At 42.7% G+C, this 19,950-nt stretch overlaps 2 pseudogenes across 2 annotated transcripts; both read right to left on the reverse strand.

Annotated features, from left to right (window-relative positions):
- Positions 1-279: 279 nt before the first annotated feature.
- LOC308511724 (proton-coupled zinc antiporter SLC30A5-like) lies at positions 280-1,324 on the reverse strand (annotated as a pseudogene). The gene has a single exon. The product of its transcript is annotated as a proton-coupled zinc antiporter SLC30A5-like (transcript).
- Positions 1,325-2,042: 718 nt separating this feature from the next.
- On the reverse strand, positions 2,043-17,067 carry LOC308511725 (proton-coupled zinc antiporter SLC30A5-like; annotated as a pseudogene). The gene is made up of 3 exons: positions 16,997-17,067; positions 3,741-4,032; positions 2,043-2,712 (listed from the first exon to the last, which is right to left on the reverse strand). The product of its transcript is annotated as a proton-coupled zinc antiporter SLC30A5-like (transcript).
- Positions 17,068-19,950: the final 2,883 nt, after the last annotated feature.

Consider the following 19,950-nt stretch of genomic DNA (forward strand, 5'->3'; position numbering starts at 1 on the left):
GATAATACATATCATGTGCACTCAAATTTTAAGATTCTTATTACACACATGATTCAAATAATTATTTTACTTAAACAATAAATGCTTCTTCTGTACTTAAATTTCCTTTAAGAAAGTTTTATTTATCCAATAGTTGGGAGCTTTAACTTTTTCAAATACAGCAAAATGTTTTTGTACAATATGTGCAATTTTCTTCTTTCTGGAAACACTATAAATACTTTTTCATTTAATCTTAATTGTTCACACTCCAAGGGTATTTCCTTAGTTATGTCATATTATCTAGGTACTATTTTTGTAGTATTTCATTGACTCCATTTGTTTTGTCATAACCAGAATATCATGAAATCCAATACTTAAACAATTCGTACATTGAAAGTATGCTTATTTTCCCACTTGAATTGTTAAATTGTTTACTCCAGCATCATTAAGTATTCCTCTAACCTGATATACTATTCTTTGTTCCAGCACCTCAGGTGTCAGCTGTATATGAATTGCTTCTACCACAACACTGGCTGAGTGACACCAGAAATGAGGGTCTCAGTGTGATATTAATCCTTCAATTTTCTGTGTCTTTTTCTAAAGCAAGATGTAGTTCTTTTTCATATTCTTGTGGCAGTCTCAGAATTAGAACCTGACAGGTATCTGTAATTGGTGGAACAAAAGTGAGAAATATTAATATAACATAAAAAGAGAGCATAGGGGCTCAGCAATAAACCATCCAAATGGTTCCAATACTGACAGATGTGTCTGACAGAACATATACAAATATATCCATCATGTTAGTATTCATGTATCTGCCTGAAGATCTATGGCTGTGACCATGTCCATGGTCACTGGGTCCATCATATGTTGTGACTGTGATAAGATGAGTGACAGCTTCCTTGAGAAGCTCCATGGGTATGATAAAGTCACAGATACTATCAGCTCTCCAACTGAGACTGGTGTTAACATGTGCTTGTCTAATTTAGACACAAACTCCATAAACACACACAAAAAGCTATTACTATTATAAAAAGACTATTAATAAATACAGAGAGAATTTCTATTTGGCCAAATCCATAGGATAAAATCCTATTTGCTTTCCATCTACTCATTAAGGCTGCACAATGTCCCATGACCAAAGCAAAGCAGTGAAAGAGCATATGAAGTCCATCTGAGATCAGACCCAGACTAGTAGTCAACATGTCATGGAATAATTCCACAAAGGTAAAAAGCATATTCAAACACAAAGTAAAGGGACTTCCTACAGTCATTCCCCTCAAGAATTTTCTTCATTAATAGACCTAGGGATCCATTGGGAACTGTGCTGAAAAGCATCACCCATCCTCCTATATAATAAAGAGGTAATATGTAAATTGACCCTCACTCCATCATTCATCACAAGATGGCTGCAACCACAGCGGAGGCGGGGTTCCCATAAAGAGCCATAATGAGTGATAAGCAGGAACCTGAGGCTGCGTGGTGCCGGGCCTGGGTGGGGGGCCTGAGGCTGCGCCCCCCGCCGCCCAGTAGGGTTTGATGAGGGATCACAGGCTGTGCCCCCCCCACCTGGCAGGGCTTGATGGGGTACCTCAGGCCACATCCCTTGCCTGGTGGGGCTTGACAGGGACCTCATGTTGTGCCCCCTGCCTGGTGAGGCTTGATGGGGGAACTCAGGCTGTGCCCCCCACTCCAGTGCCAGGCCAGGGGACCTGAGGCTGTACCCCACACCTGGCGGGGCTTGACAGGGATGGGGCTGCCGGGTCTCGATCTCGCCCAATGGGGGTGGGGCCAGCTGGGTCTGGGTCTTGAGCGATTTTGAGATGCATGCAGGTGGGCAGGGACTTGAATCCGGGTCCCGTGGCATGCCCCAGACTCTGACAGGAGGAAGATTTTCAGATACATTTTACTAATTTTCTTTCATCTCTGACACTTCTATCATAGAGAAAGGGCAAATAACAATATTAAAATATTTCCTCTAATTAATTCCCTTTTAATGTGCATAAATTTTGTGCACCGGGCCACTAGTAAAGTTATAGAGGTTTATTAAGGAGAATATCTAATTAGACTACTTTCTGTCTTCTAGAGGGAGATGACAAGATGTTAGCAGACAAAATAAATAATGTAGTGCTCACTACCAAACTTCTGGACAGGTTGTGTTCAGTGTTTTCTGGTGTGTTGCTCTGTTATTGGATGAATCCAAAAATTTCCAAAAAGTTGAGCGCTAACAAAAATGCATAAGGATCCATAGTAGGCACATTTAGAAACTTCAATTTTGACTGAATAATGGAATCTACATAGAAAAAAGAGGATCATGACAAAAGTGATAATCGTTGTTAAAGGCATAATGAGAGAAAACCAAGACTTGAGTGTACTCTCAGTTGTCACAGAAAGAACAATAACCTATGGTCACAAGGGAAGCATGGAGACAAGATGGGATAAAGTTCGGAGATGTTTGGCTCTACCAACATCAATAGAGAGCTTTCTGGAAGCTGTATGAAAACCACCTTTACAACACAAAACCAGTACTAGCAAAAATACTCCACTCTGGTGATCTGCTACCCCTAAGAATTTAATGGCTGTGTAAAGCATGTGAATTAGAGCACTGTCATGATGTCCTGCAGGGTGTTCAGCTATTTTAGCCATGAGATAATTGTGTAGAAAAGTAATAGGCAGATCACATCAATAATGAAAAAAGCAACCCCCATAGTCTTTGCTGGTCCTCCTCCAGAACTGATGTTGGTGGAAATAGGGTTCTTCCATTGTGTCATGAGAAAAGCATTTCAGGGACTTACACATGGGAGGATGAGGTGCAGTGGTAAGTTTTATTGGAGCTGGAGCAAACACAAAGGACTGTCCCCATATTCCCAGTGTCTCATCCACCACCAGGAGGCTCAGCTCATTCCCACTGCTGAGCCCATGTTCTTCATAGAGCCCAGGTTCCAGCAATTCTTTGCAATTGGCCTGGAATTTGCAGGCCACCAAAAGCTTTCATAGTTCAGTTCAGTCCATGTGAAAGCTTAGTCCAGCTTAGTCTCTGTCCCTGACCAGCTAACTTAGTCTCTATTCCTGCTGCACCCAAACCAGCATTGGAGCTGCACTTGGAGCCCATACTTGGGCTTACTTGGCTGCCAGAACCAGACAGCTGCTACATACCCAAGCTGGGATGTGTGCTGCTGCTACATAGAGAGAATGCATGAAGGAGCAAACAAACAGGCAAACACATGCTACTGAGAGGCCAATGTTAAGCTTTGATTATATTACCTCAGGCTTGGGATGGAGTAAGCTTTCTTTCAAACTAACCAATCTCTTCTGGTTCTTGGGGGGTAATTATGTTTGGTTGTCCCTCTATCCAACCCCTTTCCTAGATCTTCCAGGATTGTGTCCCCTACCCAATCTGATTCCTGTACCAGATTAGACACCTACCCTTTATGGTGGCCATCTTGTCTCATACTACAGGTGCCTCAAAGTAGAAGGACCACTCCTGCACCATCTTGACTTTTACTGAATCCATTAGAGGAATTTCTCTTTCATTGGTTCTGCTCCTGTACACCCCCAAGTTTGGAAAGTCGTCTTTCCATTTTACACCTGGGAGGGGGCAGGCAGAGGGATGTTAATCCCCTTACCAGGGATTCAGCTATCCCCTGGAGTGTGTGAAATGGTAACTTCCATACCTAACCCTCATTAAGTATAACTTCCAGACTCAGTCAGACTCAACCAGTCTAGCTCCCTTTTCTTTTGCTAACTCCTAGCTAACAGAAATAGTGAACAAAACACTGAGTAGTGAGATAACGACAAATATCACTATTTTCAAACAGTAGCAAACTCCTTAGTGTTCCAAAAGACTGAGGCCAAAAATCCACAGCAATTGCATACTTAAATATTTTGATCAATTGGTGTTTGGTAATATTTTTTCCAGAAAAAAATGGCTTTAGAAACGAAACAAAAAATGCAATTCCAAGTTTTAATATAAAAATAAACTAAACAATGTGAACTATTTTTAGGAGATCATATTGAAACAAGACACAATGGGTCCAAGGCCGCCTGTTACTACTTGAGACAAATTAAGCAGAGACAGGGTTGACGCATATATGAGCATTTATTCCAATACTCCCGGCAGTATGGGAGAGCAGTTGGTTACCCTGGAAATTCTGCTCTGACCACCCTTGCCAATTGGCTGATTATACACATACATGAGGAGAAGATAGCTACATGCAGCTACAAGCTGCAAGTGTAACATGGAAAGGGGAAGGGAGGGTCTACATCCTGGCCTTCAGGAGCTCAAAGTCTGAAAACACAGTGGTTAATCTTCTATGATGTTACAAACAGCTCAGCCTGTTCCTGGGACTGAAGAATGGACAGGATTCCTGAGAAAAACTCCCAGAGGGGGTAAGGATCCAGGTGCAGCAACCAAATCAAAGTGTGTCCTGTCCTTAGTCTGTTCCCAAAAATGTATTTCTTTTCTGAGTAATGGACCCATTGAGGCATCTTATCCTTTTACAGCTTTGTTTTCATCCTCCAGTTTCCCAGGGTCTGTAAGAAAACTTCTTATCTATAGTTAGTAAGGTGAATAATTATTGAACAACTGTGGCCCTGTTCTTATTATGTGCCCTTCCCCACTATCATTTCCCCACTGTTAATATTATCATCTCATATCTATGAGATTATTTTTATATGGAAGGTGTCTTGTTGAACTGTATTAGTCCTGGCCTATTATATTTTCCCCAATGAATTTTGGCTCTGAATCCTTTCAGGAAAAAGCGGTGTTGGGTCTCTTCTGTAACTGCTTTCTGCCGATGTGGATGGATTCCAGAAGACCTCCCTATCTGACAAGTGAATGAGGTAGCCAAAAGGGTGAAAGAGGTTTTAAGTGAATCCAGTAGAGCATCCATGTTTCATTGACACAATTATAAGTCTAAACTCTTGAGTCTTATTTTTAGGACATAGTGATGTTGATGGCTTCTACAGTGAGGCCCATACTGTGTGAGTAAGCAATCATGTAAATACGTAAACATTTTAAAAAACAGAAGAACACAAAACATAAAGATTAATATATATACAGTATATAAACCAGTTGAGAAGATTTCCAGATATAAGGCTTCCGCTGGAATGAAATCATACAGTGACAATCTGATATACTGTCTGCAGTTAGAACATTTCTTTCTTTTTTTTATTTATTGCTTAAAGTATTACAAAGGGTATTACATATGTGTCCTTTTTTTCCCTCCGCCCTTGACAGTCTCCTAGCCTCCCCTATCCCCCAGTGTCTTATGTCCATTGGTTATGCTTATATGCATGCATACAAGTCCTTTGGTTGATCTCTTACCCCCTCACTCCTGCCCCCCAACCCTCCCCAGCCTTCCCACTGCAGTTTGACAATCTGTTTGAGACAGCTCTGCCTCTTTATCTATTATTGTTCAAAAGTTTATAATGGTCTCTATTATCCATGAATGAGTGAGATCATGTGGTATTTTTCCTTCATTGATTGGCTTATTTCACTTAGCATAATGCTCTCCAGTTCCATCCATGCCGTTGCAAATGGTAAGAGTTCCTTTTTTTTTATAGCAGCATAGTATTCCATCATGTAGATGTACCACAGTTTTATAATCCATTCATCTACTGATGGGCACTTAGGCTGTTTCCAGATCTTAGCTATGGTGAATTGTGCTGCTATGAACATAGGGGTGCATATTTCTGATTGGTGTTTCTGGTTTCTTGGGATATATTCCTAGAAATGGGATCACAGGGTCAAATGGGAGTACCATTTGTAGTTTTTTGAGGAAATTCCATACTGTCTTCCATAGTGGCTGCACCAATCTGCGTCCCCACCAGCAGTGCACAAGTTTTCCTTTTCCTCCACATCCTCTCCAGCACTTGTCATTTGTTGATTTGTTGATGATAGCAAGTCTGACAGGTGTGAGATGGTACCTCATTGTGGCTTTGATGTGCATCTCTCAGATAAATAGTGACTTTGAGCATGTTTTCATATGTCTCTTGGCTTTCTGAATGTCCTTTTTTGAAAGGTGTCTATGTAGGTCCTTTGCCCATTTTTTCATTGGATTGTTTATCTTCCTTTTTTTTTTCTTTTTTTTTGTTGTTCTTTTTTTTTTAATTAAATCTTTATTGTTCAGATTATTACATTTGTTCCTCTTTTTTTCCCCACCATAACTCCCCTCCTCCCAGTACCCGCCCCACCCTCTGCCCTCACTCCCCACCCACTGTCCTCATCCATAGGTGCACAATTTTTGTCCAGTCTCTTCCCGCATCTCCCACACCCCTTTCCCCCCCAAGAATAGTCAGTCCATTCCCTTTCTATGTCCCTGATTCAATTACAATCACCAGTTCATTCTGTTCATCAGATTATTTATTCACTTGATTCTTAGATTCACTTGTTGATAGATGCATATTTGTTGTTCATAATTTGTATCTTTACCTTTTTCTTCCTCTTCCTCTTCTTAAAGGATACCTTTCAGCATTTCATATAATCCTGGTTTGGTGGTGATGAACTCCTTTAGCTTTTCCTTATCTGTGAAGCTCTTTATCTGACCTTCAATTCTGAATGATAGCTTTGCTGAATAAAGTAATCTTGGTTGTAGGTTCTTGGTATTCATCACTTTGAATATTTCTTGCCACTCCCTTCTGGCCTGCAAAGTTTCTGTTGAGAAATCAGCTGACAGTCGTATGGGTATTCCCTTGTAGGTAACTGAGTTTCTTTCTCTTGCTGTATTTAAGATTCTCTCTTTATCTTTTGCTCTTGGTATTTTAATTATGATGTGTCTTGACGTGGTCCTCTTTGGATTCCTTTTGTTTGGGGTTCTGCGCGCTTCATGGACCTGTAAGTCCATTTCTTTCACCAGGTGGGGGAAGTTTTCTGTCATTATTTCTTCAAATAGGTTTTCAATATCTTGCTCTCTCTCATCATCTGGCACCCCTATAATTCTGATGTTGGTACGCTTGAAGGTATCCCAGAGGCTCCTTACACTATCCTCGCATTTTTGGGTTCTTTTTTCATTTTGCTTTTCCGGTTGGGTGTTTTTTGCTTCCTCACATTTCAAATCATTGACTTGATTCTTGCCCTCCTCTGGTCTGCTGTCGGGAGTCTGTATAATATTCGTTATTTCAGTCCGTGTATGCTTAATTTCTAGTTGGTTCCCCAATATAAGATCGAGGGTCTCATTAGTTTTCTTGTAGATCTCATTAAGTTTATCGGCGACTTCTAAACAGTTCTTGAGAGACCTTAAAAGTGTGGTTCTGAACTCTATATCTTCCATTGACAATTTTGTCCTGTTTCTTTGTCTCCGCATTTTGTTATGCTTCCTTGGTGCACCCCCTAGTGGTCTTTGTGCACAGTCTTATAGTTAAACCTTGATGTTGTAGCTAATACCAGGTAGGGTTTGACCTCCAGGCCAAGTGGCTATGAGAATCAGCTGTGTCTGCAGTGAGAGAACTGTCCTCTAGGGAGGTGCTAATCTAGCCTTTGCCTGAGGCTATCGGGCAAATGCCTCTGTGCAGGGCTTGGTCAGGGCGGGTCGCACAGGATCAATAGGGTGGGCCAGAGAGAGCAGTTATGGCGGCTCTCAGTCCTGTCCCCAGGGGCTCTGCCTCTCTGAGTCCCTGCACCCGCTACAAACCTCAGAGAGAAAGCTGCACTCGCTCTGACCGAAGCCAGACAGTCCCGCTTCTCCCGTTTGAGTCTGGGTCCCTAAAGACTCGCCTGTATCTGGAGCTCAGAGTCTGCGACTCCCTCCTGATTGAAAACGCCAACAGCGCCCTCCTCCGCCAGCCCGCTCTGCGCACTCCGCACCTCAGAATTTGACTTCAGCACTGCGCCTCCTCTGAGTGTCCGTATGCGTTTCTCTTTCCTCCTAGTTGTAGGACTTCCACTCAGCCAGTGTTCCTGTGGTTCTGGGTGATGTCCATTCCGTTTTTTGGTTTCACTTTTCAAGTAGTTGTTCAAAGCAGCAAACTCCGGCGTTAACCTATGCCACCATCTTGGTTCTCTAATCCTTGGCAGCTATTTTTTTTCTATCTCCCTTTTGTTAAGTTGTATGAGTTTCCTATAAATTTTGGAGATTAGGCCCTTATCAGATATGACATTGGCAAATATGTTTTCCCACACGGTGGGTTTTCTCGTTTTGTTGATGGTTTCTTTTGGTGTGCAGAAGCTTTTTATTTTGATGTAGTCCCATTTGTTCATTTTCTCTTTAGTTTCAAGTGCCCTAGGAGCTGTATCAGTGAAGAAATTGCTTCGGCATATGTCTGAGATTTTGTTGCCTTTGGATTATTCTAGAATTTTTATGGTTTCCTGTCGTACATTTAAGTCCTTTATCCATTTTGAGTTTATTTTTGTGTTTGGTGTAAGTTGGTGGTCTGGTTTCATTTTCTTGCATATATCAGTCCAATTTTCCCAACACCATTTATTGAAGAGACTATCTTGTCTCCATTGTACGTTCTTGCCTCCTTTGTCAAATATTAATTGAGCATATAGGTTCGGGCCGATTTCTGGCTCTCTATTCCATTCCATTGATCTATATGCCTGTTCTTGTGCCAGTACCAGGCAGTTTTGAGAACAGTGGCTTTGTAATACATCTTGATATCTGGTATTGAGATCCCACCTACTTTGCTCTTTTCAGGATTGCTGCAGCAATACGGGGTCTTTTTTTCATTCCAGATCAATTTTTGGAGAGTTCGTTCTAGATCTGTGAAGTATGCCGTTGGTGTTTTAATGGGAAGTGCGTTGAATTTATAGATTGCTTTGGGTAGTATGGACATTTTAATGATATTGATTATACCAATTCATGAACACGGTATGTTCTTCCATCTGTTTATGTCTTCCTCTGTCTTTTTTCAACGTCCTGTAGTTTTCTGAGTAGAGGTCTTTTACCTCTTTAGTTAAGTTTATTCGTAGGTAGCTTAATTTTTTTGGTGCAATGTTAAACGGGATTGTTTTCATAATCTCGCTTTCTGAAAGTTCACTATTGGTGTATAAAAATGCCTCAGATTTCCTGGGGTTAATTTTATATCCTGCTACATTGCCAAATTCATGTATTAAGTCTAGTAGCTTTTTGATCGAGTCTCTAGGGTTTTGTATGTATAATACCATGTTGTCTGCTAATAAGGACAGTTTTACTTCCTCTTTTCCAATTTGGATGCCTTTTATTTCTTCTTCTTGCCTAATTGCAATGGCTAACACTTCCAGTACTATGTTGAACAGGAGTGGAGAGAGTGGCCATCCCTATCTTGTTCCTGTTCTTAGGGGAAATGGTGTTAGTGTTTGTCCATTGAGTATGATGTTGGCTGTGGGCCTGTCATATATGGCTTTTATTGTGTTGAGATATGATCCTTCTACTCCCGCCTTACTGAGAGTTTTTATCAAAAATGGGTGTTGAATTTTGTCAAATGCTTTTTCTGCATCAATTGATATGACCATGTGGTTTTTTTCTTTCAATTTGTTTATATGATGTATCACGTTTATTGATTCGCGGATATTGTACCATCCTTGCATCCCTGGGATAAATCCTATTTGTTCATGGTGTATGATCTTTCTGATGTACTGCTGGATCTGATTTGCTAAGATTTTGTTGAGGATTTTGGCATCTATGTTCATGAGGGATATTGGCCTGTAATTCTCTTTCATTGTGTTGTCTTTACCTGGTTTTGGTATTAGGGTGATGCTGGCTTCATAGAATGAGCTTGGAAGTGTTCCTTCCTCTTGAATTTTTTGTAGTAGTCTGAGGAGGATAGGTTTTAGTTCTTCCTTGAATGTTTGGTAAAACTCCCCTGTGAAGCCGTCTGGCCCTGGGCTTTTGTTTGCTGGAAGCTTTTTGATGACTGCTTCAATTTCTTCCATAGTTATTGGCCTGTTGAGATTTTTAGATTCTTCCTGATTGAGTTTTGGAATGTTGTATTTTTCTAGGAATTTGTCCATTTCCTCCAGGTTGTCTAGTTTGTTGGAGTAGAGTTGTCCATAGTATTTTTTAACAATCATTTGTATTTCTGTGTGGTCTGTTGTTATTTCGCCTCTATCGTTTCTGATTTTGTTTATTTGGGTCCTCTCTCTTTGCTTCTTGGTGAGTCTGGCTAGAGGTATGCCAATCTTGTTTATCCTTTCAAAGAACCAGCTCTTGGTTTCATTGATTGTCTGTATTGTTTTTTTGGGTCTCTATGTCATTTATTTCTGCTCTAATCTTTATTATCTCCTTCCTTCTGCTCACTCTGGGGTTTTCCTGTTGCTCTATTTCTAATTCTTTGAGTTGTATAATTAGATGATTTATTACCATTTCTTCTTGTTTTTTGAGATAGGCCTGTAGAGCTATAAACTTCCCTCTCAGGACTGCTTTCATTGTGTCCCATAGGTTTTGGATTGTTGTGTTTTCATTGTCATTAGTTTCCAGGATGTTTTCAATTAATTCTTTGATCTCATTGGTAACCCAATCAATATTTAATAACATGCTATTCAGCTTCCAGGTGTTTGAGTATTTTGAGTTGTTTTTATTGTAGTTTATTTCTAATATTATGCTATCGTGGTCTGAGAAGATGCTTTTTATGATTTCAATCTTCTTGAGTTTGGGGAGACTTTGCTTGTGACCCAATATATGGTCTATTTTTGAATATGTCTTATGAGCATTTGAGTAGAATGTATATTCCCTGGCTTTGGGGTGAAGTGTTCTGAAGATGTCTATTAAGTCCATCTGTTCTAGTGAGTCATTTAGGATTGCTGTTTCTTTGCTGATTGTTTGTCTAGAGGACTTATCCAGTGCTGTCAGTGGTGTATTAAAGTCCCCTACTCTGATTGTATTGTTGTCGATCTCCCCCCTGATATCTTCCAGGAGATTTTTTATGAATTTTGGTGCTCCTGCATTGGGTGCATATATGTTTACCAGAGTTATATCTTCTTGTTGTATTGATCCCTTTAGTATTATGAAGTAGCCTTCTTTATCTCTTGTTATAGCCTTCACTTTGCGGTCTATTTTGTCCGATATAAGTATTGCTACCCCAGCTTTCTTTTCTTTTTCATTTGCTTGAAAGATATTTTTCCATCCTTTCACTTTCAGTCCATGTCAGTCGCTTCAAATGAGGTGGGTCTCTTGTAGACAGCAGATGTATGGGTCATGTTTTTTTATCCATTCAGTCACTCGATGTCTTTTAGTTGGAGCATTTAGTCCGTTTACGTTTAAAGTTATTATTGAAAGGTACTTGTTTGTAGTCATTTCTTTTTTGTTTGTGGCTGTTTTCTTTCTGAGCTTTTTAGTTCTTTTTTTTACACCAGTCCCTTTAGCATTCCTTGCATTGCTGACTTGGTGATTATAAACTCCCTTAGCCTTTTTTTTGTCTGTGAAGCTTCTTATTTCCCCTTCAGTTTTGTTTTTTTTTTTTTAGTATATTTTATTGGTTTTTTACAGAGAGGAAGGGAGAGAGATAGAGAGTTAGAAACATCGATGAGAGAGAAACATCGATCAGCTGCCTCCTGCACATTTCTTACTGGGGATGTGCCTGCAACCCAGGTACATGCCCTTGACCGGAATCAAACCTGGGACCTTTCAGTCTGCAGGCCGACGCTCTATCCACTGAGCCAAACCGGTTTCGGCTCCCCTTCAGTTTTGAATGATAGCCTTGCTGGATAGAATATTCTTGGATTCAGTCCTTTGCTTTGCATCACTTTGTAAATTTCTGTCCATTCTTTTCTGGCCTGATGTGTTTCTGTTGAGAAATCATTTGATAATCTAATGAGAGATCCCTTGTATGTAACTATTTGCTTGCAATGCCTATAAGTTTGGGTAAAGTCCTCACAGATATCTTGAGGTTCCTTCTTGCTATCTTTCAAGAGAGCAACCTTTGTTCCTTATCTGGAAAGACTGCCATGAGCCATGTGACCAAGCAAGGTACCAGGCTATTTATCCAAGGAGCTTATTGATTTCAAAGTCAATAGTTTTCCTTAAAGCTTTCTGGTGACATCTAGAGTCCTGGCATGTCTCTCTCAGACATGACATTCTAACAAAGTCTTGATTAATAAAACCACAATTGGAAACTGCCTTATGTCCTGTTATGAAGAAATCAGATTTTTATTGGATTTATGCAAATAAACACAGTACCATGAGAACAATAATACTCACTCATTAAGAGTTTCCAAATTCTGGAGGGGAAAAAAAATTAAATGCCTCAATATTGCTTATGAAATTATAATTTACCAAATTGCTTTAACAAAAAAATAAGTTTCCTTATGTTTGGAAAACAAGAACGTTAAAAATCAGCAATGCTTTTAAAAACTTACAAAAACTATAATTATTTTTAGCTCATTCAGTCCTATAATCAAATTCTGTTTCTCCTAATTTTTTTTTGCCCATATTTATATAAATCCAGATACTCTATAGAGTTCTAATAATTATCATCCAATTCGAGGGGATGGTCTGAAAATTTATTCTTAAAAACATGCAATTTAAAATAAATCAGAGTCCTTTCCATGCATCTTTCAGAAGATGTAACATCTTTGCAAATGTACCAGAGTAAAACAATGACTGCAAATGACAAAAAAAAGAAACAAAATTACACAGTTATAAGTTTAATTGCAATGCAGTTTACATGGAATCCTGTCATTTTTTCAAAACACAACATTCTAGAATAACAATCAGAGTGATAAATAAAAGTATATCAGAATTTTGTAGACTCTTGGAGATTTGTATTATAATCTCTGGAGCACCCATTTTAATAATATTCATGTATGAGTAAAATATAGTTATTTCCTTATTTGACAGAGCTTCCCATGTACCTTAAGTATAAAATTTTCCTTCTCTCTAACGAGAGAAAGCAAATCCTTTTACAGCCTTGTTTCATCCTCCAGTTTCCCAGGGTCTATAAGAAAACTTTTCATCTACAGTTAGTAAGGTGAATAATTATTAAACAACTGTGACTCTATTCTTATTATGCACCCTTCCCCACTATTAATATGATTCAAAAAGTCCCACTGCCTTGAAAATTTAGTGAAACAATATATTTTGTTAATTTAACATGGGTTATATCCACTAGCCCAGCGCAGCTTCTTCCACCACCAGGCTGGCTAGGGTACTCCTGCCTTATTTCTCCTCCATTCCTGGGCTCAGGAGCTACAGCTGCTGCTGCTGTCCCTATGGCAGAATCTCCTCATGTCTCACTGCTGCTGGTGGAACAGTGGGTGCAGGTGCATCACTCTTCCATGACAGTGACCTTGGGGGGTCCCCACAGACGGGACCACCCACCCACCACTGTCCTTTGGAACTGGCTCACAAGCACAATCATGTCCAGACTAGGCTGTGGGTAGTTCAGTCAGTGCAGGGTTGCCAGGAGGCATACTGGAGCAGACATTGTCAAGCTAGGTCATTACGCCCAGTAGCCTTCACTCTTGTGGGAGTGCCCAGCCATGTGTCTCCTAAGTGTGATATTTTAAATTTTCATATAGAAAAGTAACTTTTGTATAGTGATATTTTAACCTGGACCTTGCTAAACTCACGTATTAATTTTAATAATTAAATTATTTCTAATAAGATTTAAAAAGTAGGCCTCATGTAGCATATTAATAAAGGGTAATAAAGTACAGAAAAGAGACTAGATAAGGACAAGTGGATTTGGGCTTCTGGTGGTGGGTTATGTTGTGGAAAGAAGATTAGAAATTGTTTGATAAATAAGAGTTTTATAAGGTGTCTTAAGCAGACTCAAGTCATCTCAGGTGATAAGAGTTTTTTCTTCTTCTCCTTGGTATGAGAGAGAAGGACATCTTTACAAATGTAAGTTTCTTTTACAAAAGAAAATTTTAAGAGAACTCATCCTGTGTTTCCAGTTTCTTAATTGTCTTTAGGTCAAAATAATCCTTATGACAAACTGGCATATTTTGGGTAGTATATTCTGATCTCCTTCACCTGTTTTTGCGTGCTTCATTATTTTTTGTTAGAAACTGGACATTTAAGGTAATATGTTTTAGCAACTTGAGGAACTGGTCCTTGTTTTATTATTTCTTTAGTGACTGGTTATTTTAGTGATATCTAGTTCACCCCTCCATGGTATTCAGCCTCTGGTGTTAATCCTCAGGGAGGTACAAGATTGGATATACCTGTTACCAAACTGAAGAGGTTCTTTTGCCTGTGTAGATCAAAGCCCAATAAAATACAAAGAAGAGTTTTCAGAAAAGAAAGTGAAGGTTTATTTTGAAGAATAGTAATCTCTATTTTGTAAAACTGCTGTTCAAAATTCTCTGCTATTTTAGATGGTCCCTTGTTCTGTGAGTCAACTCTGCTATTCTTAAATGGTCCCTTATTCTGTGAATTAACTCTGCTTTTTAGCTTCTTTAACATGCACTTCGCACTTACTTGAGTAATAGGGAAGATAAGCTTAGCTGTCTGACCTTGCAGGCTAGTCATCTAATGTAAGGGGCTGATATTCCCATGCTCTCATGCCAGGTGTTTTTTTTTAGTTATCTCAATAGAACTGTGTTGTACTCAAGGCTAGTGGCTTCCTGCAAGATATCTACTAAACATACATAGGGTTCTTTAAAAACTTGCAAATGGGACCGAAAGCCCAATATTTAGGAGACAAAGACATTAGAAAAATATAAAAAGGGAAAGCTTCCTCCATGATTTTGCTCAGACTTGGGAAGCAATCTGAGCCTGCTAGCATAATAAAAGACTCCATATTAATTTGGTTTATTAAGGTGTCTCATGTTCAGCTCACTGATTTACAATATAACATTTGGAGGCACCAACGAGATTTTTGCCTAATGGCACATGGCCTCAGAAGCTGTGGGTGGATGGCCTCCCCCAGCTTGGCTGTAAGGCCCTGAGGATCTCTAGGGGAGGTACCACCTGACGAAGTTCCAGGGCCCCAGAGATGCTTCTCAGTGGTCTTGACAGCCAGACGGAGGACACCTGACATGCCACTACATCCTTTTGGAGGCATCAAAAACACCTCCAGAGGTAAGTGAATTAGATTAAGGGATTTCAAGTTCACTTTCCTGCCTGTGACCGGTAATCCTGTACCGAGAGCAGGACTGGGCACAGTAACTTCTCCAGTAGATTCTCACCGATATATTGGTTGAGAATCCTGTTCCTGGGGTGTGGGTTCAGGGAGGGCCCCCACGTCTATTAGGGGAGTTAGGCAGTGTTCTGGTTAACTGTTTACCTTCCAAGTGAATGTCTGCTGAAAGAGTGTGAGAGCCTGTGTAAAAGTGAAAGCTACTTTATGTTGTCCTGTGCCTTTGTTAACCGAGAAGGATTGTGCTGTCTGGGTGAAACATTTAATTTATTTGGGTCAAGCCCCACTTTAGGGGAAGCCTAGTTGTGTGTGGTGAGGCTGAATGCCATGACAGACTGCAAGTATCCCAGCAGCACTGCCGAGAATTCTTATTCTTGAGGTCATCTTGCTTTCTGTGAGGGAGGGAATTAGCCTGCTGACAAACTCTCAGCTAATGAAATTTCTGTATGTCTGTACAGTAGAGACTTTAATTTGCTCTTCCCTGATTTATGATTTTATTGTGTTGGGTTAAAATTTTAAGATTCCAAGGTTGTAACCCAGTGAAGTTTAAACAAAGAACCATTAGCTAGTTTATTGCTTGCCTGTAAATAACAGGTCCTTATCTCCCCCCCTGCCAAGGACAAAGTAAATAATCAGTGTAGGAAGGGAGGGAAAGGAAGAAAGATAAAACAGAGGAGCAAAGGTTTTTGGCTCCGAGTCTAGCAGAATAAAATTGCTGGACATCAAAGAAAATGAAATCCAACTAGTGTTATTATAATCATCTGTTCATGGACCCTGTTTACCCCGGGTTATTCAGTTTGTGTGTCTTGTTGTTTTCAGTTGTTTGCTAGGGCCCTCCTGGAGGACATAACTTGGTTCTACCCCTGTTCGCCCACTGCAGACAGCATCTGTGACCGGATTAAGGACCTTTTCTATCAAGGGGCCCTTCAGAATTTCAGTCCACTAGAAATCTCCCTGCACACCTTTCTTCTCTTCCGTCTTCTTTCTCTGCCTGACTAAAGTCATTTTTCTCCACAGGTTGCCCCCAGCCTCTGGGAGGGAGGACTTCTACAGCAGCAGTCTACAGTTTTCTCCAAAGTTACTGTTTTTCCTCTTCCTCCTCTCAGTGGGAATTGTTTTCTTTTGTTTCACAATGGGAGGGGGACCCAGCACAGTTAAGACACCCTTAGAATGTATGCTGAGACATTTCAAGGAAGGTTTCTCAGATGGTGTATATGGCATAAAATTCTCAAAGAGCAGGCTGAGGACCCTGTTTGAGTCAGAATGGCCTACTTTTAGAATACCGTGGCCATACACAGGGTCTCTCAACCTCAGGCTTGTAAAAGCGGTTTGGAATATAGTCACCGGGAACCCTGGGCACCCCGATCAATTTCCCTACATAGATAAATGGTTAGACTTAGTTCAGAATCCCCCACCGTGGTTAAAGAATTGTGCTCTGCAGATTGGGGCCCAAATATTAGTAGCTGGCCCGAGGGGGAGCGCTAAAGGGGGAGCCAGCTCCCAGGGAAATCCTGAAAAGGGAGGCACTGTAAGGCCGCTGAAACCTCCCTTCCCCTTCTTAACTAACTTTTCCAGTAAGCCCTGGTTATTGTAAGAACAAAGAGAAAACCCCCCCTCCTCCTGTGTTTTAACTGACCTTTCCAGTAAGCTCTGGTGCTCTGGTCTGGTCATAGCATAGCTATCTTATCTCTTCCTGGGATCGGTATGTGTAAAGACAGACCACCCTGCCCCTTAGGAAATGAGTCAACTACTAACACAGGTCTGCCCCCTAGGAGATGAGTCAACTGTTAAATGTTAACCCAATTCCCTGTTTTCCAGACCACCTGCGTGTGGTTTTTGCCTTTATAAACTCATGTTCTGCAATTGCTCAGGGCTCCAGTCAGCCAGCGCTTCCCTTGTGTTGCTGTCTGTCTGCCTGAGAGCCCCTGCGCCGCGCTTGTAATAAAAATCCTCTTGCTTTTGCATCAAGTTTCGGTCTCCGCGTTTCACTTGGGGTCGTCGCCCTCTCTTTTGGACTCACCGGGGGTCTTGGGACCTTACATTTGGGGGCTCGTCCGGGATTTGGGGCGACCACCCCTCAAGCGCCGACATCGGTCTTGGAGGTAAGCAGACTCCGGAGTCGTTCAGTGTTTGTCTTGTCTTTTGTTTGTTCTCAGTTTTGGTTTTTTGGGAAGACAGGTTGTCAGCTCTGTAAGGAGTCGGCTCCTCTGGTCGAAGGGACTTCGGCCAGAAAAACTGTCACCCTGGGGGACGCCCCAGGGACGGGTGGTGACCAAGAGGAGGTCTTGGTCACTTCTGGTTCGGGCTGGCCGGCAACGGGCACTCGCGTGTCCGGCCGGACTAGCATCAGGGAGGGATATCATCCCTCAGCGGGCATTCTGTATCTGGGTAAATTCTTGTGGATCCGGTGTCTTGTCGCGTCATTGTTTGTTCTTTGTTTTTGTCTTCTACTCCTCCTCTCCCATCCAGGTAACATGGGCCAAGGAAGCAGCACCCCTCTTTCTCTTACAGTGGCACACTGGAAGGACGTCCGGAGTCAGGGACTCAACCTTTCCGTCAGTGTCAAGAAGGGTCCCTGGCAGACTTTCTGTTCATCCGACTGGCCAGCCCTAGGCGTGGGGTGGCCAGCGGATGGGACTTTTGACCTGTCTATTATTTTTGCAGTAAAGAATAAGGTGTTCCAATCAGGCCCGGCGGGCCACCCGGACCAGCAGCCGTATATCGTCGTCTGGCAGGACCTGGTCCAAAACCCTCCCCCTTGGCTGAAACCCTGGCTGCGCCCGGAGCCTCCCGGGTTCTCATGACCCAGGCCCCCGCTGCAGCAGAAGATCCCCAGCGCCTGACGGGGCTGGTCGAGTCCCTTATGTTCTCTCACCAGCCTACTTGGGATGACTGTCAGCAGCTTCTCCAGACTCTCTTTACTACAGAGGAAAGGGAGCGGATTCTTTTGGAGGCCCGAAAGAACGCCCCTGGCCCCGACGGCCGGTCTACCCAACTCCCCCATTTGGTGGATACGGCCTTTCCTCTGGCCAGGCCGGACTGGGACTTGAACACGGCAGAAGGTAGGGAGCACCTGAAGGTCTACCGCCAGACTCTAGTGGCCGGCCTCAGAGGGGCGGCTCGGCGCCCCACGAATTTGGCTAAGGTAAGAGAGGTCATCCAGGGGCCCACTGAACCGCCTTCTGTTTTCCTCGAGCGACTGATGGAGGCGTTCAGACAGTACACCCCATTTGACCCCACCTCGGAGGGACAGAAGACTTCGGTAGCCATGGCCTTCATAGGGCAGTCAGCATTAGACATTAAGAAAAAGCTACAGAGACTTGAGGGACTGCAGGACTTTACCCTCCAAGATTTAGTTAAGGAGGCAGAGAAAGTGTACCATAAGAGGGAGACCAAGGAGGAGAAGGAGCAGCGGAAGAAGAGGGAGAGAGAGGAAAAGGAAGAGAAAAAGGAAAAAAGGGAAGAGCAAAGGCTAACCCGTATCTTGGCCGCAGCAATAGAAGGGAGTAAGCCACAGGAGATAGGAAAGAGAAGGCAGGCAGGTACCCTGGGCAACAGGCCACCGTTAGGAAAGAATCAATGTGCTTATTGCAAGGAAGAAGGACATTGGAAGCAGGAGTGCCCAAAGAGACTAGTGAAGAAGGCGCTGGCACTCCAGGAAGATAGTGATTGAAGAGGTCAGGGCTCGGACCCCCTCCCCGAGCCTAGAGTAACCCTTAAGGTGGAGGGGAAGCTTGTCAACTTCCTAGTAGACACGGGAGCCCAGTATTCGGTTCTTAAAAAACCGTTAGGGCCGGTCTCCCAGAAGACTTCAAGAATAAGCAAGAGATCCTCGAACTCCTAGAGGCTGTCCACGCCCCCCCCCCCCCCCCCCCGGGAAGTAGCTATCATCCACTGTCCCGGCCATCAGAAAGGGACCTCAGAGATAGTTGTGGGAAACAGGAAGGCGGATACTGAGGCGAGACAGGCCTCTCTCGGGCCCCGGCTACTTGCCCTCGCTGCCGGTCCCGCAGTATCACAGCCAGAGGCCCTCCACCACACCCCAGAGGAAGAGGAAGACCTGTTTAAAAAGCCAGAAAAATACCACAAGGATGAACTCGGGGTTTGGAGGACTGCGGGGGAGAAAATGGTAGTGCCAAGGGAAGCGGCCACCGCCTACCTCCAACAACTACACCGCCTCACCCACCTGGGGGCCAAACACCTTAGCTCCACTAGCCGGGCCACTGGACACTATGTCAAAGGACTCGACCGCCTCTCGGAGGAAGTAGTCAAGCACTGCAAGGCATGTCAACTAGTAAACCTACACCCATCCCAGGTTGGGAAGGGACAGAGACTCAAGGGGGATCGGCCAGGAAGTTACTGGGAGGTAGATTTCACAGAGGCAAAGCCTGCTCGTTACGGTTACAAGTATCTCTTCGTCTTTATAGATGCTTTCTCAGGTTGGGTAGAAGCCTTTCCCACCAAGAGAGAGACTGCAACCGTAGTCGCCAAGAAGATCTTAGAAGATATCTTCCCTCGGTTTGGAGTTCCAAAGGTAATCGGATCAGACAACGGTCCGGCCTTCGTTGCCCAGGTAAGTCAGGGAATGGCCAAGATACTAGGGGCGGATTGGAAATTGCATTGTGCTTACAGGCCCCAGAGTTCAGGTCAGGTAGAAAGAATGAACAGGACATTAAAAGAGGCTATGACTAAATTGTCCTTAGAGACTGGCGTGGCAGACTGGACGGTCCTCCTTCCCTTTGCTCTTTTCCGCGCGCGAAATACACCAGGCCCCTTAGGAGTAACTCCGTTCGAGATTCTGTTTGGGGCCCCTCCGCCCCTATCCGCTGACCCATGGTCTGTGCCCACAGACACTCATACCCCTCAATCCCTGCTTGCCAGGCTGAAGGCCCTCGAGACTGTCCAGAAGGAAGTGTGGACTCCCCTGGCTGCCCTCTATCAACCAGGGGAACTACAGGTCCCCCACCAGTTCCA

Source organism: Myotis nattereri (assembly GCF_964212035.1).
Source record: "Myotis nattereri genome assembly, chromosome: X".
NCBI lineage: Eukaryota > Metazoa > Chordata > Mammalia > Chiroptera > Vespertilionidae > Myotis > Myotis nattereri.